The following is a 26,371-nucleotide window of genomic DNA, read 5'->3' as shown; positions in this document are numbered from 1 at the left end:
CCAAAGCTTTCAATAAATTCAAAACATTTTTTTTTAAGATTACAACCATATTTTTATACATATAAAATAAAGTGAACTTTGGATCAAAAAGTCATTTTGAAATGAAATGATCAAGAGAGGACCGTCTGTAAGTGTCAAAATGAGACATTTTAATATTTTCTAAAATGATATTTCCAATTTTTTCTGAGCAAAGTTTAATTAAAATCAATATGATTTTGTGGGAAAAAATTCATTATGTCAAAACAGCATTTTCCCATGAAAAACTTTTGACAAAGTTTATGCCTTTGGAACTGCTCCCTATGAAGCCAGTCAGGACTCTGCTGAAGTCTCCTCTCTGTGAGCAGACTGTCTTCAGGGCAAGCAGCTCACACGGCTTCACCTTCCTGGGTCTGACCTTGGAGCATTCAGCATCCTCTGCCCCTCCATGCGCTTCCCACAGCGAGCCCACCCAGGCGGGGTCCTGGGGAAGCCACAGGGCCCTGCACCCCACTTCGCAGTCAGACGTGACTCTTAGCCAGCCAGCAAAATAGAAGTTTATTAGATGACAGGAACACGGTCTAAAACAGAGCTTGTAGATACAGAGAACAGGACCCCTCAGCCAGGTCCATTTTGGGGGGCAGTGAGCCAGATACCCACATCTGCACTTCACTCCAGTCCCCAGCCAGCTCCAAACTGACTCTCCAGCCCCTCCTCCTTTGCTTTGCTCCTTTCCCGGGCCAGGAGGTCACCTGATTCCTTTGTTCTCCAACACCTTTAGCTATCACCTTGCAGGGGGGAAGAGCCCAGGCCATTAGTTGCCAGGAGACAGAGTGTCGGCCATTTATGTACACTGACCCTTTGCTCTGCAACAATTACACCCCCTTATTCCACCACCTAGAGATTTAAGAAATGCATAGGGGAAACTGAGGCACCCCTACAGTATTCAGAGGAAACATTAAGAACAGTCCCACTTCGTCACACCCGTGTAACTGATAGGAGGGGTGGTTATCTCAAGACTCAGTTCATTAATGTTTGCAAAGTGCTGGGAGGCCTTCTGATGAAGACTGATACTATCATGAGCAAGTTTGCACTAATTCAGTCGTCAGTTACCCTCACTCGAGCTTTTACAGCAAAGATACATTTAATGGGCTATTCTTTTGCCATACAGGACAGGGTGTGATGGCTACATGTCAGCGTTGATGGTGTGCAAGTGCATCTATGGCACAGCGCATTAACAAGGTTACATTACCTAGAAACTCCCGGGAAGAGACGATGCAGTAGCACCTGATCATCTTCATCAAAGATCTTGTGCCATGGAGGAGGAAGGAGTTTCCTTTCCACATCACTGCAAGTCACGGCCAGGCATCCCAAGTGACACAGCACTGCAGCACTAACATTTGCTGATGTATCTAGCTAGAATGAAAGTTCAGTAATGGCCATTTGAAAATGTATATTTATTTTGGCTGTGAGAATTTGTGTGAAACCACAGTGCCATCATCTGGTCAAAGCCCCATAGTGGTCCTCGCAAACTTGTTAACACTGGGTTATTTTAAATATAAACAATGTTTTTATATCTGGGGGTCTCTTGGTGTTTTACATTGAAATCTATCACTTTCATTTTAATTATGTCTGTATTTTAAAAAAAAAATCCATTTGATCACTACTCCATGTAATGTTTCATCATCATCATCGCCGTCAACCAATTTCCCCCTAGTTCCAGGGCTGGCTTAACAATTGCTCCTTTTATTTAAATCTCCTAGGATGGCTTTTCAAAAGCAATAGATTTTTCAAGGGCCTCTGAAAAACCTTAATCCAGAGAAAAAATTCCCTATGCAGCCCTGCTGCCACAGTGAGGAAGATAAGCAAGAATTTGGTGATGATTCAGATTGCTGGAAAAGTCAACGGGTTGTTTATATCGATAAAAATCACAACCGTACATACAACTTAACTAAAAATATTTATCAACTGTTAATTCTCACAAGAGGAAAATTCATCAACACTTTGACCTGTAGATTTGTGGATATTTACTAAATTTAAATCTGCACCCATTGAAGACGGTGGGAACTGGGCCATTGATTTCAATGAGAGCAGAGTTCAGCTCTACTTTATGTCTCGTTATCTGATGGATCCCAGATAATTGCCTGCTCTACAGCTTCATAGCATTCTCAGTCAGGGTGGCGGGAGCTGGAACTGGGGAACGAAGTGAAGTGGGCACCTGGTGGGTTATAAGATTAGAAAGCAAAATAAAATAAAAAAATAGAAAGCAGCACCCTCCCTTCCCAACCCCTCCACTGCTCTGACCACCACCTATCCCACTGCAGTTCATTAAGGCCTCCTCACCAGAAGCACCATTTAGGGAAGGCAGGGGGCACCCACACAACGCACATATACACTCTAATTTTATTCTTTCAAAGTTCATTAAGGATTATAGTGCTGTTATTTTAGTTTTTTGACTCGTCTGTGCATTTCATAATTCTATTTCTCTCTTACAATTAAATTTAATTCTTTGAGTAGTGAGTTCTAAAATGCCTAACCTGTCCTGGCTGGAGTAATTACTTTTATTACCATATTGTGCTTTGTCATTCATTATTTAAAGTGGTACAATCAAATAATTGTATCTGTCTAGAATGTAAATTGAGCTTATACTCACTTTAGCAGTGCCAGTTTTTAAAAAATGTATTAGCTAAATACAACTTTAGACACTGTGCAGATGAAGGTCACTTATTTTCAAATTGTGTTTTTAATTATATCTGTAAAATAATTTAAAATTTAAACAAAAATAAATGAGGTTCCAAGTCTGATACTAATAGTAATGATGGAGTCAAATGTTAATGAGTCATGTATATGATTGTGATTGGTAAACATAAATGCCAAAATAATTAGAAAAATAAATACCCATTCTTAATAAAAGAGAAAAAAAAACAATCATGTTAAAATTAAGTAAATACATTTTTAGTGGAGTGAAAAACAATTGACAAACAGAGTAGATAATGGCAGTAACATAGTATGTCTGTTAGAGAAAGTAAGCAGATTGTACACTATCTTTAGTGGAGATAAATATGAAGTATCAAATTTGTGTTTCTGATATCTGTTTTATGGCTCCAAAACTGATACCTCAAGGCTTGGAATTAGAAAGATCTTGCTGTATTATCTCCTGCTCGTTCTAAATTTATATATAAACAAAATATGGCTTTAATTGGTGTGTGGGTGTGTATATTTATTCTTTCTTGATATAGGAATTAGATTCAGTGCTAATTTCTAAATTATCTGTAAAAAAAATAGTTTTCAAGCGCCTAAATAGCTCATGGAATTACAGTTAAAGTCCGCCCTCCCTCCCCCCCAAAGTCTGAAATGACACCCCTGCTCCGCACTCATCATCTTTCCCTGCCCATGATCACTTCAGGAGAGAGGGAAACACTGCTCCGAGAGGCTGGATAGCCACTGGAATTTAAGCACATGGAAAGACAAGGAGGAAGAAATTATCATAACAGCCCCGTCCTAAACTTCAACCCTCTACATAGCCACGCTAGTTCTTATTTATTAATCATGTTTACTATAGTTGTTCCCAGGGACCAACCCAGATCAGGGCCCCTTTGTGCTAGGCACTGAACAAAGATAAAGCAGTACATAGTCCCTTCCATGAAGCGTTTATAATCTAAATAGACAAGCCAGACAAAGGGTAGGGGGAAAGGATATATCCTCACTATAGTCTCTGAAGCCTAGCACCAGAATGCCCACCAGCTTCAGCACCTGTATCCAGTACCACCACCCCCTATCCGTATCCCAACATACCCATTGGGCTCCCAGCCCCATATCCCTTACACCAGCCTCTCCTAGCACCAACTCTTAAATTTGGATAGGACATGCTCTGGGGTCAGGGACCAAAACAGTTCAGTGATGACAATAATGATCAGAAGAAACTGTCTTAAAGCAGCCTAGCAGTTTTGGACACCAAAGCCCCATTCGTTTTAATTTTTAAAATTAATTTTAAACGCCAATTACTAAACAGGCATCGACTGTATAAATATCATTTCATGTGCATATAAGAGCTTGTTCAGACATCAGGGCTCCACTGTAAAAAGGGAAAAAGTTGAACTACTTCTGCATTAGAGAGGTTGACACACGGCTCCACTTTAGATTATTGGTCCATCTGGATTCCTTCAGTCTCCAGACAGAGCACATTAGCACAGCTGCATGTCTTCCATATTCACGACTGCTGCTCTGCCAATAAAAGGGATGAGGTCAGCCAAATACCTGAGCTATTGCTATGCTACTACATGAAAGGGGGGAAGGGGGATATGAAGCCAATGTAGAGCTGGAATTAACACGAGGCAGAATAATTTATGCATGTCAAGCAAGTTCAAATTTTTCTGGCCAATCTTCCACCTTTCTTTGTCCAATGGAGCATAATTGAGCATACACCAAAGAGTCCAAAATCTGCAAGTAACTTTTCTCTTCTGTCTGTGACACTTCTGAAATATCAGATCATTCTGGTCCATGTCTGGTGTCAAGCCTTGATGCAGACTCTCAGCTGTTCAAACTTCCTTTTACTATCCATACCTCTTATGCAGGGCTTCTGATTTTACGTTTAACCAAAAAAAAACACTGATTAAACACTCCCATATGAAAAAAATGAAATTGCTATTTATCCAATAAGCACCAGAAAAACACCACAAGTGGTTACTTATATCTAAGGGCTTGTGTGTGCATGGAGCAGTAATGCGGACTTATGGGCATGTGATTTCTAAAGCACACTAGGGTGTTTAGCATTAATTGGCCTGTATAGACCCCGCTGGTGCACACTAAAGGTTCTCTACTGCACATTAAGGTAGTGCTTTTGAAACAGTAACACACTGGGGAATATTATGAAGAGATTACTCATGTGCAAAGAAAACCCCCCTCAAAAAAACTATTTTAGAAATCTACATACAGCTCAAAAATTGCTAAAGATCAACTCCAAAAGCTGAAAATAATAAGCCTCAAAAACAGAAGATCTACTCATGGGCCACCAACATTCATGAGTTGTATACAACACAGCCCAGCCCACGGTCTTTATAGAATCTATCCTTCCTCAAGACACCCACTTATCTGAGCAGAACATGAACCTAAATCACCAAGTTTTCTTCTGGATTTGAGAGAAATACTTCCATGGAATTATTGTATCATCACTGAATGAATGAACAAACCAACAGTGGATAAAGCCAACATCCCTCAGTGGGTCAGCAACGCAGGGATCCAACCTGCGAGCTCTGGATCTTTATGCACGAGCCTGTATTGCCTGAGCTAAAAGACACAGGTCAAAGCAGTAGTAGGTTCATCAATCTCCAGATGGCTTAGCCAGCACTGGAGGAGGAAGAGTGCCCACCAAGTAGGAATGACTTACAAATGTTATTGCAGAGTCAAGGGTTTTGAAGCTGTGTGTGTTTTGTCAGTGTTCTCTCTGAACTCTTCATTCTCTTGACTGTTTTCTTCACCATGTGGCTTACTGACAAAAAAGTTTGGAAACATACCTAAGAGAAGTATTTTTTTCCTGACAAACTCTCACAGAAGGCACATTGCCTCTTTAGAGAATTTTCTAAACTCTCCATAAAAGTAACAGTCTCAAGCCTACTTAATGAATTACTTTGCCAGCTCATGTAGGGAATATGCACAACAGAAAATCTCTACAGTACAGTATTTAGCAATAACTCAGGAGAAGTGAAGCCCTTGCGTCTACATATTTTGTATTATAAAGCATATTGGCTCTCATTTTTCCAAGAGGACTTATCTCATAGCAGATACCTATGCTTGCAATTATTTCCTGCTCAGGAACTAAAACGAATAGCAGATATTAATAGGCATTGCACAATGGCCCAGTGGGTAAGGCACAGGATGAGGAGCTTGAGGGGCAGGGGCAGTACATTTATGTTGTATTTTGTCTCTGTCACAAACTTCATGTGTGACTTAATCTCTCTGTATCTTCGTTTTCCCCCTCGGTAATGTCACTCTACAGTTTATATTTTCCTATCTAGGCTAATTAACATGCAGCACCTATGAAAACAAAACTGATAACTCTGGATAGCGCCTAATGACTATATATAGGCAGACACTATACATACACTTCCTCTCAAGCTACATCTACACTGAGAACAAAGGGTGTCACTCCTCTGTTCATGCAGCTAGAGCAAGTATAAAATAAATAGCAGTGTAGCCGCTACACACTAGTTTCAGGCCAATCTGTACTCAGCAAAGCTAAGCCATGACTTTGCTGCTGCTACCTGTGCTACTGCGACTACTATTTATATTTATACTAGCTCAATGAGACCTAGCACAAGTATGCATATACTACTGGGGAAAACACATATCTAGCTCATAGTGTAGACAATCTCAGAGCATTGTATAAAAGCTTCGCAGTATGGATCTGGAATTTCAGCTATTTCACTTTTGGCCACACGTAAGCCAGTCAAGATGAATTGTTTTGATGTGGATAAAAAAACCCATGTGGAGATTATATATGATCCAAGTCAGAAACCAGGGTCTCTCCAGAGAAATTGCTATGGGTTATAGACTCAAAAACTGAAAGAAGTTGCAAAAATGTTGAGAGTCCGCTCACCTAAACCTTGAAACAAACTGTTCCCCTTGAGATTAAATCCTCAGCCAGGATATCCCAAGAGAACACAGTGGCAAAATGCTACAACTGGATGCATTGATTTACCGATGCACAAAAGCTCCATATTATGACATTTTCTACTAAGGTCAACAAATGCAACCTCACTTTTAGGTGCAAACACAAACACCACACAGTCCCAGCACTACAGAGATAATTGTGTTAGTCCTCAACCTACAAGCATCTGTCCATGTAGATACAGTTGCAGGTCCAGAGGTTATATGAACAAGAGACACAAAAGATTGGAGGAAATAAGCAAAACAATGCAAGATTTAGTAGCTACTTATGTTCATGGAAGAATATTTAATAAATACTTCAAAGCACAGCTCTCATTTATTTGAAGAAAATCTAAGAGCCTCCAGTTTGAATGAAAAATCCATGAGACGTAAACAAAAATGGACAAAAAGGGGGCTATTAATCTGGTATTAACAGCCATTAAGACATTTTAAAGCACTGAGAGCTTGTATTGAGTGATCATAGGTTTTTCTACCATACAAGAAGGATCTCTTAGCTTTTAGAGTAACAGTTCTTTTCCTAGACACATTTTAGAGTCTGCAGGCATTTATCTCAACTAGCTAAAGTGAGTACAACTGTCTGTTGATAGATCAAAAAATGAAAAGCTGCCAGTGACACTTACAAGTACTGCAGAAAACATTCTGCACAAGTTCCATCTGGTGTTCATCAATCTAGATAGATTTAAGGATGGCATATGTTAGTGTACTCCAACAGCCTAGAGAAAACTAATCACCTAGCTGTCCTAAACTCAAATATATCATTTTTGCACAAATTAGACACTATTTTAATTGAATTAAGCTCCTCACACTGTATCATCTTAAATCAACCAAAAGCTTTTTGGGCATACCTACTAGAAGCAGTGGTCTGCCAAGACCACTGGCTTGGTTAACTTCAAGCTAGTCTGCAACAGAACTTTACCTATAAGCCAGTGATCCAGCAAACCGTTCTCTCAGTAAAATGCGCAGTGTCTTTGTCCGATGAAACTCTTCGGTTTGTGAGAACATGCTGGGGAGTTAGGGTAGAGTTGTTCCTTCCTTCTCCCACAGAGCAGACATCACCCTCCGTCTGTATGAAAAACGAGATCCAAACACATCTTGTTTTCCATCAGTAGCAATGCTAAATTGGTTGTAAATCTTAAAAGCTATGTAGCCAAGCTAATTCTTCCAAGACTGAGGCAAATCAAGTCTTGTGCAGTGTTTTATTTATCTCTGTTAGCAAATATTTTCTACCATCGTATAAAGTATAGCCCTCCCAGACAACTCTGTTACAGAAGGGGATGGTTCTGAATATGTGAAGTAAAAGGCAATCATAGATGCACATATTTGCTAACATACGGACTGAAGATTTACTTTAAAAGACTTAATACTGCAGCACTTAACAGCACAGCAAAGCAATGATCTAGTTGAACTCTTAATGGGACGAGGTTACATGTACAGAGCACAGGTGAAAAACAATGGTACCACACAAAGCCTAGTGAACAGAATGGAAAAATTCCCATCCGTTTCAACAGAAATTGGATCCCAAGTGCTCTTTGCCAAGGAGGCAAAACTTCTGTGAATTTTTATATATCTCAAGCATTTCATTTTAATCTTTTCATTGCTTCAATCATATTCTGTAACTGTTACTACTAAACAAATTGAGAAATAAGTCCCAGACAGTGTTTCTGGCATAACCAGAAAAACAAATCCAGCAACTTGCCAATGACAGAAAATAGTGAACTCAGTCATTTTAATTCAATTGAAAACAGTGGGTTTTTTCTGACTGTTTTCTCTGAATCTAAAGCCCAAAGTTCAGTTCTCTACATTCCATGGTGTTAAGCTCCTCATTAGTGAATGAGATGCACGCAATCCTGAATGAAAAGTTGGCAGCAAAATTATACTGACTATGGTGAACTATAATAAAGCTTTCAACATCACCAGCCAAGAAGCACTAGAAATAATCCTTATTGGATTGTTTATATTTTGCAAGGAAGAGAATGTGTTAAGCCAACACAGAAAGAAGGTTTTGGATGAGAAGGAGGGATCTGCATAGACAACCTGGCTTTGGTCACCCTTTGTGGCCTTTCCAACTTTTTAAGTGTTGGCATTTTATTTGTAGCTGTAGGACTTTCTTCAGGCTAATGAGGATAGAAAATGTGGGCAAAGAGTCACAATTTTGTGACAATGTATTAAGAAGGTGAAACCTGAAGGCAGCACATCCTGCTACTAACGAAAGGGGTAGTAACTCAAAAGACCAGCTTCCCTATCCCATTGCTTTCAGTACTTGATGCAGGTCCACAATCTTAATCACCCAATCCATGTCAGCATGGGGAGCTAAGCTGATGCCTTATCATTCAGAAAACACATCTCCAAACCATTGCAGACAAGTTGGAAAGGCCACAAAACTTATCCAGAGTCATTCCTACCAGGACATGCCTCTAAAATATTGCAATCCCGATACACAAGAAATGAGATGGAACATGATTTAAACCCACACCGATGTTCTTCATTGAAATATTAGACCCATATTTTTGCATGGAAAAAGCAGCAGTCCATGCAAAGTGAACGGAAATGCACAGGCACATAAAAAGCTGAGACCAACACGGATCTGCACCTTTAGACTGATTTAAATTCAGTGGATCACATCACTACCTTGTCCAACAATAACCAAACCCATGAGGTAGAAGAGTGGGAGTTGATGCAGGCAGAGCAGTGGTACTCAAGCAGGAAAGGAGCTGTTCTACTGAGTGGCTTGCCACTGGTTGCCAGCCAACCTAGCCAATTGATAGGGATGTTGGAACTTACCAATGGCAGATTCTGTGACGTTTCCTGGGAGGAAGAGGGGACCCCAGGCAAGTTTCCCCACAGCCCTAGGCAAGTTTCTCCAATGGTTAACTACTCTCTCTGTTAAAACGCACCTAATTTCTAGGTGCAATTCTAGTCTGAATTATCTAGCTACAGCTTTGAGCCAATGAAAAACTGGTGCCAACTACTGCAATAGTAAGAGGCAGTAATAAACTAAAGTAGTTTTAGAACAAACACTATGCCTGTGTTAATTATTGGTATCGATCCTCCCATAGATGTTTACGGTAAAGACTTCAGCAGTTACAGGTCCCTTCAAAAAGTACAGTAATCAAACATCACTAGTGCCGTTCAGAAGTCACTACCTATGGGATAAGAATAGAACATTCTGTAGAGAAATGATTGCACTGTTGTTTCCCTGATTTTTGTTTCAAGTGCCCCATGAGATCATAGGAGTCTCATCAATGCAATATCCGTGTTGGCCTCTCTCAGTTCCCGCAGGGACTCCCACATAAGTTTTAATATAGTCGCTCTTTCTGCATTCTGCAGGTCCTTTTATACATGCAAATTCTAGAGCAACTACCTTTAAAACATCAGGAGAATTTTAGCAGATACTACAGTTTTGTAATCTCAAATGTGTTTATAATTTCCATAACCTCGCACTACTTTTCAGACTCCTCAAAAATTCTATGTTGCCCGTGTTAACTTTCACGTACAATATTTACCCACGACCTTTTTAATGCTAGGGTACAAAATAAACAGTAGCCACTGCCCATCATATTTTCAGCATGGCACGGTCCAGAAAAAACAAATGAAACCCTAAGAGTCATGTTTTACATCACAATCATACTAATGATCAGGAGACCAACTGAGAGTTCTTGAGTTGAGTGTAAAAATATTTAAAAAACAGAGGATATGGCTTCAATCCGTGTTTTGTTAGTTTATTTAATGTGTGTCATTTATCTCTACTTCTTAGCACACTACGTTTGGTAATGTACTTGGTAAAAGCAATTTAGTCTTAACAACTGGAGATCTTACTCTGCTCTCTGCTGTTTTGCAACACACATATTGTTTCACACAGGTCATAAACCAAACAAGAAGTTCAGAGATTGATGTATCATCAATAATCATTCATCTTATGGATGTTGCATTTAGCAATGGAGCAGAGAATTGTAGCAGATTTTCCAGAGTCTTCCCTTCCTTCCAAACACTTGAATATTTATACATCAAAATGTCTAGTTATAATTTACTGAGGCATTCATTGCTTCTATAAGTGCAGGCTTAGCCTGCAGCAAAAACAGTGACTAATAGCTGTGATGGTACATTCCAATTAATCACTACGAAGTACAAATGTACTTATTGCTTGGTACTGCTCTTAGGTGCCAGTTAAGTCCGATGGGAAATTTTAACAACACACGTGTTACCAGGAGGAAAAGGACATTTTGTGATGCCTGCAGTATCAATTTGTAGTTATACCATCGAGGACAATTTGCTTTTCTGTATATATCAATATCACAACCTGCTTTTTTAGGATCATCTTCCAGACCAGCGTGTGGAGAGCTGAAACCATAGCTGAAGAACTGGAATGCAAGGACTCTGGATTCTATTCCCATCCCTGGGACAGACTACCTAGCTAGGGTGTCTCAGCCTACCCATCAGTATGCCCATTTTCACCTCCGTAGACCAGCAGGGTTGAACCTAGCCTGTAAAACATGATGTGTTTGAGAGTGTGCTAGTCATACAAATGCTTGGCTTAAATACTGCACACATTTATAGAAAGCTAAACCCTGGAAGGGTGCTGACAGCCACTGAAAGAGTGAACTGCAAGTCTCATTACACCCCAAAGTAGTTACAGCTCTGTATCACTTCCAGGTTATTGTTAATGAAGCACTTGCATAGAAGGTTAGAGTTGGAAGAGACCTCAGGAGGTCATCTAGTCCAACCCCCTGCTCAAAGCAGGACCAACCCCAACTAAATCATCCCAGCCAGGGCTTTGTCAAGCTGGGCCTTAAAAACCTCTAAGGATGGAGATTCCACTACCTCCCTAGGTAACCCATTCCAGTGCTCCACCACCCTCCTAGTGAAATAGTTTTTCCTAATATCCAACCTAGACCTCCCCCACTGCAACTTGAGACCATTGCTCCTTGTCCAAGTGGTGGCAGATGACAGAACATAGAGAACAAACTCCAGTCAAAATCCATAATTCAAAGATAAGAGAAATGCAATAGCTTGGATCCAACTGTGTAGGCTTAAGGTAACATAAGGCATTTAGCAATTAAAAAATTCAAAAGATTCACAAAAACATTCTCAGGACACAGGGTCAGGATTAGTATATTGCTTTGAAAAGACATGTGAACCTTGGAAGCAGCATATGTATCACTGGGTTTATGGTGCCCAGGGGCCTTTTTATTGAACTACCAAAGCAATTCCATACAACAGCTTCAGTACATCCTTCCATTAATCTAGCTGGTGTAAACAGTCTTACAGACATTTTGTGGGACTTGTCATTTTTTGTTTAACATCTACTGTATGAGCTGGAATATGTTGAATTCAAGGTAATGCTCAGCCAGTTTTAACCTAAATTCCGTCCTGTTTAGGTGTTTGAGCAGGAAGCAGAGAGAACAGAAATAGCTACTGATTCCAAAAAAGCCATCTTTGTTCATTAAAACACATGTTGTCTTACTCCCTTCCTGAATATATTATCCTAAATCTGAATATAAATGAGAAATGTATAAATAGAATTGGGCATAAACTGACATTAGACTGGTAATTTTTTTTTGCGAGGGGGGGGAGGAAGCAGGAAGTTGTTGTTAAAGGAGTTAAAGCCTAACATCTGTTTTTAATTCTACCAACTTATTTTTCTGTTTATCCCTTCAGGCTTTCAAGACATAATTCAACACTGCTAATTAAAGCTGACAAGTTTTGTTCATTGTGATGCTTTCTTATGTCCCTGCAAGCCACTTACTCATGTCACTGCTGTCATTGGAGGTGACACAGCTTCTTGATGGAGGGGTGACATGAGGCTAGAGAGCTGCCAGGAGGGATTGGGAACATTTCACCTTGTTCCCTGTCAGAAAAAAAAAGTGATGGATGCTAGTCACCACTGCTCTGTCCTCAAGCCTTCATCTCCAGTCTGGGTCTGAGTCCAGTGATTTCCTTCCACAGCTGAAAACACAAATCCGTGGTGGTGGTTCTGAACACATTCACTGAAATGCTACTACAGTGTCTATTCGATGGGAAGTCACCATTTATATATGAAATATACAAACACACTGCACACACTTTCAAGTTCCACAACACTAAGGGCACCGCTGGATAGCCTAAGGAAAGTTGCAATTTGCGGCTCGGTAAAAAAGCATGAAGCTGATTCAGTGGAGTAACTTGACCCATGTCCAAACACACATGAATTTGTGGGATCGTGTCCTGGCATAATTGACGCATCCCATTGCTTTGTTCCATGGGGTAAGAGGAACAACACTGACTGCTTCAATGTTTATTACTCCACATTCCAACTTTCATCTCGATGGCTTCTCTTGGATCCTTATACTAGTACCACCCAGCTCTTCTAGAAAGCTTTTCATCACTACATCTCAAAGTACTTTACCAAGGGGGTAAACATCAATATCCTGATCTTATAAATGGGGAAACTGAGGCACGGAAAAATGAAATGACTTGTCCAAGGTCACCCAGCAGGACAGTAGCCAAACCAGAAACAGAACAAGGCCTCCCGAGTCCAAGCCCAGTATTCTGTCTACTAAGCCAAGCATGCTTTCCCCACCCCCCATCACTGTTTATGGCAAGGGTCTGCATGCTGTGACTGGTGTACTGAGCAGACACAGACCTATGGAGAGGGTTGACCAATTACTGTGGTGGTGTTTTTTTCATTCCTTGTGCCTATACAAGACAGGGATGAAGGCAGAAACTCTCAGAGGAGTTCATCAGTGCGTGGCTGAAAACGAATAAGGAAATACGCTTGTAGGAACAGTAGTAAAGTTCTTTGGGACATGCCTTCATTATGTGCATGTACAGCCCTGAGCTATAATGGGGCCCCCTGGCTGGGGCCTCTGGGCCTCACCTAGATAAATAATAAATAATGATAATAATAGTCTTCACAACCTAACAGTCTTATCAGATTTTTCAGTCTTAGCAGTCCTATACCTAAGGATATGATAGTAAAAAAATATCCACTACATCATTTGTCCAATTTCCAGTGCAAAACAGATTTTAAGCTCTATATAAGATGCTCAAATGATTTATTTACTCGAGAATAAGATCAACTTTCCAAGAAAGTTTGCATTAAGGTTATAGTAAACTACTTAAAATTTGTCACATCAACTTGATTATGGCCATCCTAAAAATTATATTCAATCCAACAGAACTCTAACCTTTAGGATACTCTGCACAACTCATTTTCTCATGGGTTTTTGATGAGGATGGGAATTAAAGATTTTTGGATGGTTAGCATGGAGATTGCTATCAAATATTATTTGGGGCAAGTAATGTTTTAATCTGAGTGATTTAGTAGGGACAATGGGATATTCTACCCATGAGGGCGCTGTTAATTTTATATTTTGAATATTACAGAAAGAGCATTAGGATACATGCTTTAACAATGATTAAATAAATAAAATAATATGAAAGTGACCGCTAATTTGAATCCCTGCTTTTAAGATGCAGCTTTATTTGTATAAAGACCACACTTTTATAGCTCAATGCACAAAAATATTGTGACAGATATGCAAATCTGATTTTCAGGCAGGAAAGGTAAAATGCCTATGTATGAAAAGTTGATGTGTGATCTTTGAAAGGAGCCTACAGCAGGTTTCTGTCATTTCTTTCTTTCTTTCTTTGACTCAATAAGCTGATCAGTTGCTAGAGGAAAGTTCCAATTTTATGTGGGGTGAAGGGGAAAGAGTGCTGTTCCCAGAAAGCAGATCATCCCAGGTTCGACCAAAAGAGTTCACCTTTTCTTTGCCGGAGAACATTTAGTGCTTCTCAGAAAAAGGGCACATGAATTGTTTAGAGCACAATGCAACCTGAACAAAAGGGTTGCTACAAACTCCCCCTGTAATATGTTGCACAATCATAGAAACAAAATATCTTTACCCATATTAATGCACACATTTTGATAATAATGTTTATATCACAGCTAGGTGAAATTTTTCAGATGAATAATTTATTTGCTGAAAAATGTAGTTTCAGGATGACTGAAATGATTCATGAATTCAGGTTAAATTCAGCATGTAGTTTCAGCCAAAAGATGAAAAGTAATGGAAAAGAAAGTCTAAATGAAATGTTTCAACTTAGTTTCAAAAATGACATTTCATTTCAAAATATAGCTCGATTTTTATAAATGAGTAATATTCCCCCTAAAATAAAATTAAATTAAATGGAAAAAAAACAAACACATTCCCCAAACATTTTTTTTTCAGATTTTGTGGTTTGGCCCCCAAACTGAACCATCAGTTAATCACTCAATTTTAGATGTAAAAGTGTAATTATTGATGTGGTTTGCTCACAACAGAATCACATCCAAGCCACCAAGTGGTCAATTTCCTTGTAATACGACAGCAAGATTATTTTGTATTTGTCTCCTGCTTTCTCCCTTCACCGTTTCTAGTACTGGTGCCATTTTTCCATAGTTAGCTAGCCAAAGGGTAAAGTTATTTTTGCAGCTGCCACTTCTTTCTTCTCCTGAAAATGAAAAAGAAAAGCTCCTTCCTCTTTCTTTCTTTTCTTCCTCACACTGATAGCCTGATTTTTGTACAGCCTTCCCTGGCCCCAGGACTAAGAGATGTCATTACCGATTAACGTTACATTCCTTAGGTCCACAGGCCAAAATTATATGATGCCTGTTTAACAAAAGTATATTACTCTGCCATGTTTAGATGCTGAGAGGCTCTGAATTATTCTTTCACAATAAAAGTTTTAGTGCCACTGTAAAAGTCTTACTTTTCTTTTAAGGACTGTAAATTATCAAAAGATTTTTCTCTGTGGCTCTTCTGTTTTATTCTCTCTACTCCCTCCCTGCTAGTGCAGCTCAGGACAGATCTAACCAGCCCAGCAGGCAAAGCCAAATAATGGAAGCCTATGTGATGAACTCACAGTGAAAGTACATGAAGAGCTACTGCCCATTGGCTAGGGAGCAGGAGGGTGCTCTCCAACATAGAGAGCAGATGCATATCACCTTACGTGACAGCCAGCCCAAATGAACGTAGCTCGATGAGTGGCTTTCCTTAAAGCGTAACCTCAGGAACAGTTGTACAATGCACTGCTAATGGACAGCATGGTGTTCTGAAGACAAATCACAGATAGAACTGCTGTGATCAGAGTCATGCAGCTTTTGTGTTACTGCCCATTAATACAAAATTGTTATAGCTGAAGTGAAATCCCTCAAAGAGCAGGTATCTGTCTTAAAGATTTAAAATACATCAAATTTACTGTAACTGGAACATGGCTTTTTAAAAGACTATTCAATCTACAGCTAGCAACAGAAAACCAGCAAAGTGCATTTTTGTTCTGGCAATGCTTCAGGGATGTGATTGTTCTTCATTTCCTTCTTAAATGTTGAGTTGCCTCATTTAAATGCAGCTTGTATAGCACCCATGCTCACTTCTGGATCACTAAGAAATGGGTCCGATTTGAAAATGTCAGGATCTGGTTAGCAATTCAAATGACCACAGTGGTAATTACGCCTTTTCATGTTCCGGCATGTTGCACTGCATCAAAACTGACACAAATGCCTGGTTTTATAATATCACAGTGTGGAAATAAATGTCCAAAACAATATGAAAATGTACTAGTAAGAGATTAATAACTGTTCCTCTTGGAAGAAAGATGGCTCTTTTCAACCACTATATTTAAAAAAAAACCCTCTCTGATAGCATCGCTCCTTGAAGGGAACTGAATTATATTATCACTCACAAGGCATAATCATTTCTGTCAGCATCAGTCAGAATATTTGAAAGAAGAAGAAGGGGGAGGGGTAGAAGAAACGCAAAAGGTGGGAGGGATGGGGAGAGAAGAGAGTAAGATCATGTAATCGTATAAATAAGTCCAGAGAAATATTACTTGGAGGTTCCCCTCAGCATTTTGTTCCTTCTCCCCACCCAGTAGAGGAAAATATATTTCAGGTGTTTTATTTTGATCGTAAACTGGAGGAATTATGTGGATAGGGAGCAATGCGCTGCGCTATACAACCTACAGCACCAATGTTTACATTCGAAATAGAGGTCTGTAGCAATATGGGTAAAGGAAACTTTTTGACGGGGGTGGGGAAAGCCTTTTGAAACCTAATTCATCCATTCAAGTGTGTCTCTTAAAAAAAACACACAAACTTACAAAACAAACAAACAAGTGTCCTTGGTGATCTTTGGTACAACGGCTCGGAAAGCCAAGTCATAACCAACTTTCCAGGTTACCTCCCAATTAAGGACGATCTATATTGGCATGGGTAGCTGTCTGTAAAAAAAGGAAAGTCTTAAGGGTGGGAGGGACCCGATAGTTCCATTCTGGTTTGGTTCCCCATTGTACTACCCAAAGTAGGCACGCTCCAGGCAGAAACAAAGTCTCAGGGAGATAAGAACAAACAATTCATGACATTTTTGTTATTCAGATGTTCTGGCCTTTCAAGTGCCCATGTGTGCTCTCTCTGCAGCATCCCCATTGCCCTCCAGCTGCAAGAGGGACTTTCCAGGGACAGAGGACCAGTGGAACATCTCTATGCTACCCCCTTCACAGAGCTTGTTGTAGGAGTGTGCCTGGGGAAGCACTGCGTTGTGTCAATTTTGTGCTGCAGGACAGCTCCATAGGAACCTCTTGCAGCACAATAAGGGCAGGTCTACACTATGCGGGAAAATCGATATAAGATACGCAACTTCAGCTACGTGAATAACATAGCTGAAGTCGAAGTATCTGATATCGAATTACTTACCGTCCTCACGGCGCGGGATTGACGTCCATGGCTCCCCATGTCGACTCCACTACCGCCGTTCGCGTTGGTGGAGTTACGGAGTCGACGTGAGCGCGTTCGGGGATCGATATATCGCGTCTAGATGAGACGCGATATATCGATCCCCGGGAAATCGATTGCTACCCGCCGATACCAGCCCCCGCGGTAGCTCTTACTTGCACCCAGGCCATTCCATTTATCTCCTGAGCCTGAGACACCCAAAATTAGCACACAAAATAAGTGCAAGGCACATTTCTTTGGTCTGCCCTTCTCTAACACAAAGACATAGCAACACAAGTAGCTTCTGTAGATCAACTCCACTGCACACACCAGGAGCTCCTCGCTCCATTCTTTCCCACAAGCTTCCTGTGTACCACCCTCCCATCCCCCTTTATTCCCAGCAGCCCCTCCCCAATTAGGGGCTCTGTGTGCCCACCCATTCCTCCTTATATCATGTGCACTGTCCATCCCCATTCCCTCCATGCCAGGATACCCCATTCTTCCCCCACATCATGACAGGGTCTCTGTCTCCCCCGACCCCATTACCTCCCTCTTCCCTCCACCATTTTTATCTCTTTTTTTTCTGTCTGAGAGGCAATTCAGGGCTTGTGTTCACTTAAAATGCTGCAGCTTCGCTGCTGTAGCACATCAGTGAAAACGCTACCTACACCAACGGGAGGGGTTCTCCCATTGGCCTAAGTACTCCACCTCCTTGAGAGACGGCAGCTAGGTCAATAAAAGAATTCTCCCATCAACCTAGTGCAATCTACACTGAGGAAGAAGGGGTAGGTTGGTTTAACTGCGTCGTGGATTTATCACACTCGTGAGCAACGTACTTATACCATGTCAACATTTTTCATCTGTATTGAGAGGATGCACTGAGCTAAAATGGGTGGGTAGTCTTATGCTGGAAGGTGTTCATAGCTACTATCAATGGGTTCATTGGCCTGTGGACATTTATAGAGGTGGGTCCAACTGCTGAGTCTGCTAACCAGATAGGTTCCTTGTGCCCTCACTTTCCCCTTCTAGTTTTCCAATATTCGCCACAGTCAAAGGAGTTGTATATATTGATACCTAAATCATTCCCTGACATTTTTTAATTCATTATCTGTGGTGTCGAAAAGTTATCACCTTACAGACAAACTGTTTAGTTGAATGTGCCATCGCACTTTGCGCCATCAATTATCCACAGAAAAAAAATTGAAATCAACACACTGTCCACTACACACACTTCTCCCCACAGGTAGAGGAGGAGAACACAAACCTGTGGCAGATACTTGCCACGTAGCTTCATGCACTACTGGAAGATACTACTGTGATGGGCCCAGTACAAGAACCTGTATAGAATGAAATAGCTCTCGGCTCAGATGCAGGCCCAGAATTGGAGCATATATTGCAGTTCACTCCAGTGATTAAGGCCCAGGAATACTGTTTTCTAGTCCCATCTCTGACTTGTCATATCACCTCAGTTTTCCATCTATAAAGTGGGAGAAATGACACTTTCCCACCTTAGCAATGCACTTAGAGTACAATAAAAGAGAGAGATGCGTTACTCTCCCACAGAATCCCAAAGCATTTTTGCAAACTACATAAGTTATAGACCACATTTAGTTTTTGCCACCTAATAACCTTTTCCAAGAGCGTGCATATCTGTAAACTACATAAGATTAACACCATCCATGAAATGCAACTACCTCCAAAGCAGGCTGTGGTAGCCAAGAGGTTGCACGGAATGCTGCAGGAAGGAGATATGGACATTTGGGACAAGGTGGCCATGTGCAAATCATCACTTATATGGCAAGTGAATTAAGAAATTGTATGTTCATACACAGCACTCAAGAACCCTGTTTTTAAGGCTCTAGACAGACATCCTACCCCTAGCAAACTGCAAGGTGTTTAGCTGACCTCTCCTATTAGCAATCAGCCCTGCCCAGACTGCTGAGTCAACCCTACAAAGATACCAGGAGTCCATATATACACTTCCAAAATGCTGCAAGTGATCAAAAATTTCACCAGATGTATTATGGAAAGAGAGTTATGAAGTACCAGGCCTCTGATGCTCGTACAACCCATCAGAGGTGGAAGACAGTAATTCAGTAAATTTTTAATGTGCTAGAATTATCTACACATACATATAGAAGCCTTCATCCCAAATCTAACTGAAAATCCTGGAGATCCATCTTTTCTCTTCTGTTTCAAAGGCACATGCGGTTCCCACTGACGAGCTGCATATTTGGATTCAGGGCAGCATGTGGCCCTGAGAATGGCAATAAGCAGCAATGAGGTTACAACAGTAAATAAATACCTTAATTAGAAGGAGGGAAGCTAAAGAAAGGGTTTGCAGGGTCTTGCAGACATAACTAGCTCAATGAAATTACTTTTGTCAGATGAAAAGTGTGTGCACGCACACACAGGCCCTTTACACACTCACTAATGCACACTGATGTCATGTTGGAAAGCTATGAACTTCCACTACAGCAGCTGTTCGATAGACTTCAGCGTACTCTAGCCCCTAATAAGTAGTGTACATTAATGTGTCAGCCAGGAGCATTGTGGGATTTCACGGAAAAGGCTACCTGAACAACAACACTGCAACACCTCAGGCTCCTGACCGCACTACCACTGAAATGGTTGTACCCGGCTGTTCAGAAATGGTGTGTGCACATAAGCAAAGGGAATGCTTGCGAAATGCTTGGTGCACGTCTGTATTAGAATACCAAGTGTTCCGCAAACATCCCAGGTGGTAATGAAAAGCCAAAGCCTTCTCGTGTAGACACAATGCTAGCAAGCAACTGGAATAGATTTGGGTAAGAACAGTAGGAACAGTAACGTAGAGAGCAGCGGCTGTGAATTCTGGACGGTGCTCATTGCTGGTACTCTGAGGATGATGTGCCATATCAGCAGGTTATAGACCACATTTAGTTTTTGCTACCTAATAACTTTCCAAGAGCATGCATATCTGTAAACATAATTATTTGATAATCAAGTACCCCACACACAGAAGAGGCCCTGAAGAAGAGTTCCAGGCACTGTACAAACACATACTAAGACATGGTCCTTGTCCTCAAGGGCTTACAAACTAAAAATGTTGTGTCCTTTATTTCTGTGCCTGTCAACTCATTTCTTAGCCAGCAAGAAAATAACCAACTCCCAGAGTCCAAGCCTTCCTCGTTGCCTGAAAGCCATGACAATAAGAAGAAATAATATGTACACAGTGAGTGCCGTTGAGGCTCCCAAAGTAATTTATAAATATTTCTTTATTTAGATCACTTAGGGGAAAAAAATCAGTTGTTAACAGTAAGCCAGACTCAACCTTCACTATAATTGTTGTTTCCCAATAGCCCTGTGAACGAGGTAAGTTTTACAAAGAGTTTTCACAACCAGCTGCTACCTTTGTAGCTACCACCAGCCTCAGGAGAAAGAGGACAAGAATCAATACAGTAGGTCAAGGCTCCAGTCTAGCAATTCAAAATACTAAAGACCCACTAAGAAAATCCTTGCATATCTTATATAATGTCTTGCTATGAAAACTTCTCATCTGTATCTTAGTCTTTACCTTTTCTGTTGTATATAAAAATGTATTTATGGACTCAAGGAAATTAATAAATTAACATCAATCAGTGCATTCCCCACCAGAAAACAATAGTCACTTATTGGCAATCCACATCTCCTACAACTTGTCAGCAGAGATTTCTCCTGCACTGCATTTATTCATTGAACTATTCATGGCTATGATTTGGTAATGTACTGACTGACAAAACAATGCTCAAACCTATAAACCAAAAAATGGCTACAAGGAGAGTAGATGTCTGAATAGGCACAAACATCGACATAGGACATGGTTATTGGGAGCATTTATTGTCCTGATTGCATGGAAAATGAAGCAGAAGAATTCAGAGACACTTGGAATCCATTTCTGAAAGGAATTCATTGCAGGGGCAGAGGGGAAACTCAGATTTATTCTCGAAAACAATGGAGAGAAAACTGCCCTTAGCTAGTACATTCATTTTAAAATTAAATATATGCTGGAAACCTGCATTCTCTGTGGCTGTTTACATGGAGAGGTGGGAGTTATTTAAATATGCAATTATTTCTCATAAAATTAAGTATTAAAAGGCACAGATCCTCCTGAAATTATAAAACAAGGGGACTGTCTGTTATAATTTACTGAGCGGTTTTTATTTATTTATTTTTGTTAGGACCTGAACTGTCACAATGAGATCCACAAACATTTTCTTTGCCTATTCCAAGTCCTCATAAAAAGATAGATCAAACATGAAGAGGCACACCAGAATATAAGAATCAATTCCCCGGTAACACTTGCCTCAAATCATGGCTTGGTTTCTTTGCAGGTAATCTTCTGAAAAAGTTCTACTTTAGAGAGGGCACAGAAGAAGAGATGCAGAAAAATTAAAGCCATTAGGAATTAGACTCAATATCGTAGACTTCACTTTTAAATGGATTATTTCCCATGAGTATTAAAATTAAATTAATACTCATGAGAAATAAAGAAATAAAGTATATTCAAATAGGTATGAGAGAGAGCATTGCAAAGGAGGGTTGATACTGCTCAGAAATTGTTGTTAGAGGTCTGATTCTGACATAGGGTGACCAGACAGCAAATGTGAAAAATCAGGACAGGGGCTGGGGGATAATAGGAGCCTATATAAGAAAAAGACACAAAAATCGGGACTGTCCCTATAAAAATCAGGACATCTGGTCACCCTATTCTGACATCACTTGCACCAGTTCCCAACCTTTGTCAATGCACTGACCTCACTGGACGACTGATGCTGTAAATTCAGTCATTTCCAATGGGCGCAATATTCTTCAGTTCTGACCCTAAGCTGTTGTTTTGCATATTGTTACACATTGCTAAAGGAAAGCCGTGTCCCCATGCAAGAGATGGCTGGAAAGAGAGACACAAGAGAGTTTGTAACAAGCCTCGTGGCCTTTCCAGGTTTTGTAACCCTAAACAAAGCCAGTCATTAGGTGGAATTTAGATTTAGACAAACAAATGTGATTTTGCTTGTTTGAGTAGAAAGGGAAACCAACACTTGGCTTACGAGAGCATATTCTTATGGAGCCAAATCAAAGGTCCTTAATTCAGGCCAATGCCCACAGAAATCAACGGCAGTTTGCTTGAGTAAGGACCCTCACACGGTACCTGAGTTCAGCAAGTGCTGCTGGCATACAAAGAATTTGTAAAACAATCCCTGAAGGGCTCCAACTGGCAAAAATTGGAAGAAAAAGTTAAGGCTCTGATTAAAAAAAAAATGATCCGAATAAGAGACATTTCTATCAAAGGGAGAGAGATGCTAAGGCTTAGATTGTAAGCGCCGTGGGGCAGAGGCCATTTTTTGTTCTGTGTTTGTACAGCCCCTAGCACAATGGGGTCCTGGTCCACAACTGGGCCTCCTAGGTGCTACCACGATACAAATAAAACAATAATAATAAAGGTAAACAGGAAATCTGGGCTTTCAATGGATGAACACATTTTAATAATTTAGAACAAGTACAAGAAATGTATGTGCCTGACAATAGTGCAATCAAATCTAAATTCATTTTTTTAAAGGTGCAGAGAGACCAAGCATGTTTTTGACTGATTAAAATTACACCTATGTTACTGAGATCACAAGCCTCCTTTGAACATTAGCGAATATGGGCTCAGGTCACTTCATCAAGCAAAATAATAAATGTATGAGTTCAAAAGTCATGCAACAATAAATTGGTTTAATTAACGTATTCCTAGATTTACAGTCTCATTTGAATTTTGCAAGACCCATTGTTGTTCTCTTCAGTGAAAAGTCGACACAGACAAAATACGCAGTGCTTTTGAGCCAGTCAACATTAGATTTCTGTTCAAGTATTAAACAGGCTGAAATATTTTATCATGTGAAAACAACGTCTTTCTTTTAAGTACCAGGAATTACCCTAATTTTAAAATAATGAAAAGTATTTTTGAAATTCAAACAAGGCAAATTATGGATTTTTATCAACATTCCAGACACTAATCATTAGGAAAGCTGCATCTCCAAGATTTTTTTGTTTGTTTTTTATCTAGATTATTATGATGAATCCCTTCCCAGGCAATATGAAAGCAAGACAGAGTCAGAAAAACTGGATTCTAAATCCAGATTATTCAAGTTATTTTATTAAGTAAATCACAACCTCTCTGTCTCAATTTTCTCATATGTGATAGGATAAAATAAATTATGTGCTTGATGCAGGAATTACTGGGGAAGTCCTTTGGTCTGTGCACAACCTAGAAGGTTATCACAATGGTGATGGCCTTAAAAATATATCCATCCACAAGAAATAACACCTAACAGACACGGGGTGCTGTGAAGCCTTGGCTAAGGTGTTCTATGTGAAGTATTCTAATTATCATTAGTATTGTGCAAGCATCTCCACTTTTCAATATAGCTCCCTTCCACATCCTCTGCTCCCTTCCTTTAGGCAGAAGGATTCTACCCACACCACCCTTTCAATCTCTAGTTCTTGCACTGCATCCGCCTTGTTAAAAAAAAAACCCACATTGTGCATACAAACTGGTAGTATAATGAAATATTAAGCGTCTTGATTTTTAAAGTGGCACTTTAGAAACTCAAACGTGGTACATTTCACTTTGTTGCTACTAATCTGGGCACAGAAGCATCTAAATTTCTAGCACTGGGCCTGTCCCAGGAAAAATAGTGGGGATATGGTGCCAACTTTGATAGGAAATAGGAGTGGCAATTTCCTGGCTGGAAGCCTGACTGGCTTTTTTTCAGGAGGGATTTATGGCAACAGAAACATAGGTCTGATGCAGCATGCTCAGGAAGGAGTTAGCTCTGGTGGCCTATTCATCTTAGGTCTTCTAATTACAATTGGTTGAAATTTTTGAAACGGATTTCTTTTTTCCATTGAAAAGCAGCCTTTTTTAAAAAAAGAAAATTTTTCAAAAAAAAAAAAAGGAGACTCACCAAAAATGTCCATTTTCTCCCTAAACTTTCAGTCTTTCCAACATAACTGAAATGAAAAACGTAGTGTTTTCTGTTTTCTAATTTCCAGTTTTAGTCCTAGGCCCCCACACACTTCTTTTTTCTGAGAGCTTATGGGGGAGAAATGACAAGACAGGAGAAAGGAGAAAAAAGGAAAATGGAGGGGAAAGGAAATAAAAGGAGAGAAGGGCGGGGTGGGGGAGGAAGAAAAAAACAAAAAACAAAATTGAAACCAAAAATGGTCAATACAATGTTTCACAAAAACTTGGAGTAAATGAAAACCTGAAAAATCATTGAGATTCTTCAGGTGCTTATATAGTTAAGCACCTACCTAAGAACTCTGCTGAATTGGGACTTTAGAGTGCAGTTATCAGAGCAGGCCATGCCATCATGTCATACTCAATGAGTCTAAAACTGACAATCCACTGGCTGGGACAGTGCCATGTCACAAGGCTTATCCTTCTGCTGGAACTGAGTAATAGCTCCAGACAAAACGGATGGAGTGGGCACATCAATCTTTTTATTTGGACTGGGATATTTATACCAAGGGTAAGAGGTCTGCCCAGCAGACTTTCTGCACTGCATGTTATGCTCTATCACAATAGACTTTTCTGGTTTGCAGGGTCTGTATCTCATTCTCTCACGGTTTTTGTTTGTAAACAGGCCATGGGGAATTTGAACCAAATGCTTTACAAGTAGTCACTTCTATGTATGATGAAAGGCTGTTTCATAATGCACACTCTCAAAGGCACTGAATTCAGGATGCACAGTCAGTGTTCATTCTGGCATTTCTTATTTTGAGATGACTCGACTTGCAGCCTTTTAATCTGTTTTAATCCTGAATGTTGTACTTCCTAATATTCTATGGTTTAGTTTGTTGATGAGAGGAACCTTAAGTAACATTAACCAACATTTTTTTGTTTGCGTATACATCAGTTAGTTAGATGTATTGAAAATAAAGCTCAGAAGGCAGCACTGGACAGGAACTCAAGAGAGCTAGGCTCTATCCGAGCTCTGCCACAGAATCCCCGTGTGACCTTGTGCTAGTCACTTAATCTCCCTGTTCCTCAGTTTCCCATCTGTCAAGTGTGGATAATTTTATTTCCTTTCTCCCACCTGGTGTCTCAGCTATTTAGATTGTCTCTTTACTATGTCTTTGCACTGTGTATAGCACAGTGGATCCCTTATCTCAGTCACAGCCTCCAAGCACTACCATTATAATAAATAAATAGATAATGCGGGAGAATGGGCCCCCGTCCTCTCTGCAAAGCATACATGTCCTTGATCAAACACGTCTCATGGAATTAGTGCCTCTCTGAACAAACCTAACAGCTAATCACTCAACATGCTCCTACTCTATCACATGACCATCACCAATTTTTTTTTTAGCATATTGGCACTAACAAACTCTGAAAATAATCTCCTTATGTCACAAAGTAAAAGCCTCATTTTACCAGACACTGATCTGATTACTGCATAAATACAGCTAATCAATGTAATTACACATTTAAGAGTGCATGCTGCGGCTCCACAAATCGGCACAGATAATATATCCTTATGTGCCAGCTGTGTTTCACACTTGCTAGGCTACAGTTTTTCCTATAGTTATTTCCTGCTTTAAAAAATTGTTTTGAAATTCTCTTTTAAATTTAAATTATTTAAGAAGGAATGAACTAATTGTCAATTTACAATACAAAATAAAATATGGTCATTTACTTATTAGCTTATGACTAGATATTTTTGTGATTAAACATAAGCCTGCCAGAGGAGCCTACTTGCAGGAATGCTAATCAGATTTTTTAAAATGCCCCAATCATTAATTTAGCTACAATTTGACCACTAAACATTGGAGTCACTTCCACTGAGATCCTTTTAAAGCTAAAAAAGTGGAACATTCATTGTAATATGCTTTCCCCTCTGAAAACCTGCAGCAAAATCATTTTTATCTAAAACTTTCCTTCCAGAAACATGTGGTTTTGGAGCTAGGCGCTTACCCTCAAAGATAATCCCATTTTCA

At 40.0% G+C, this 26,371-nt stretch overlaps 1 long non-coding RNA gene across 1 annotated transcript in view; it reads right to left on the bottom strand.

Moving 5' to 3' along the window:
• Positions 1-4,268: 4,268 nt before the first annotated feature.
• LOC123353098 overlaps positions 4,269-26,371 on the bottom strand; it is an 80,332-nt gene continuing 58,229 nt past the window's right edge. The window contains exons 3-6 of the long non-coding RNA XR_006574399.1: positions 7,559-7,705; positions 7,263-7,311; positions 5,363-5,464; positions 4,269-4,555 (exon numbers count right to left, since the gene is read on the bottom strand). This is a non-coding gene — a long non-coding RNA (uncharacterized LOC123353098). The remainder of the gene's footprint in view (positions 4,556-5,362; positions 5,465-7,262; positions 7,312-7,558; positions 7,706-26,371) is intronic.

This window comes from Mauremys mutica, chromosome 19, assembly GCF_020497125.1.
Source record: "Mauremys mutica isolate MM-2020 ecotype Southern chromosome 19, ASM2049712v1, whole genome shotgun sequence".
Classification (NCBI taxonomy): domain Eukaryota; kingdom Metazoa; phylum Chordata; order Testudines; family Geoemydidae; genus Mauremys; species Mauremys mutica.
This window is presented reverse-complemented; position numbering and strand designations above follow the sequence as displayed.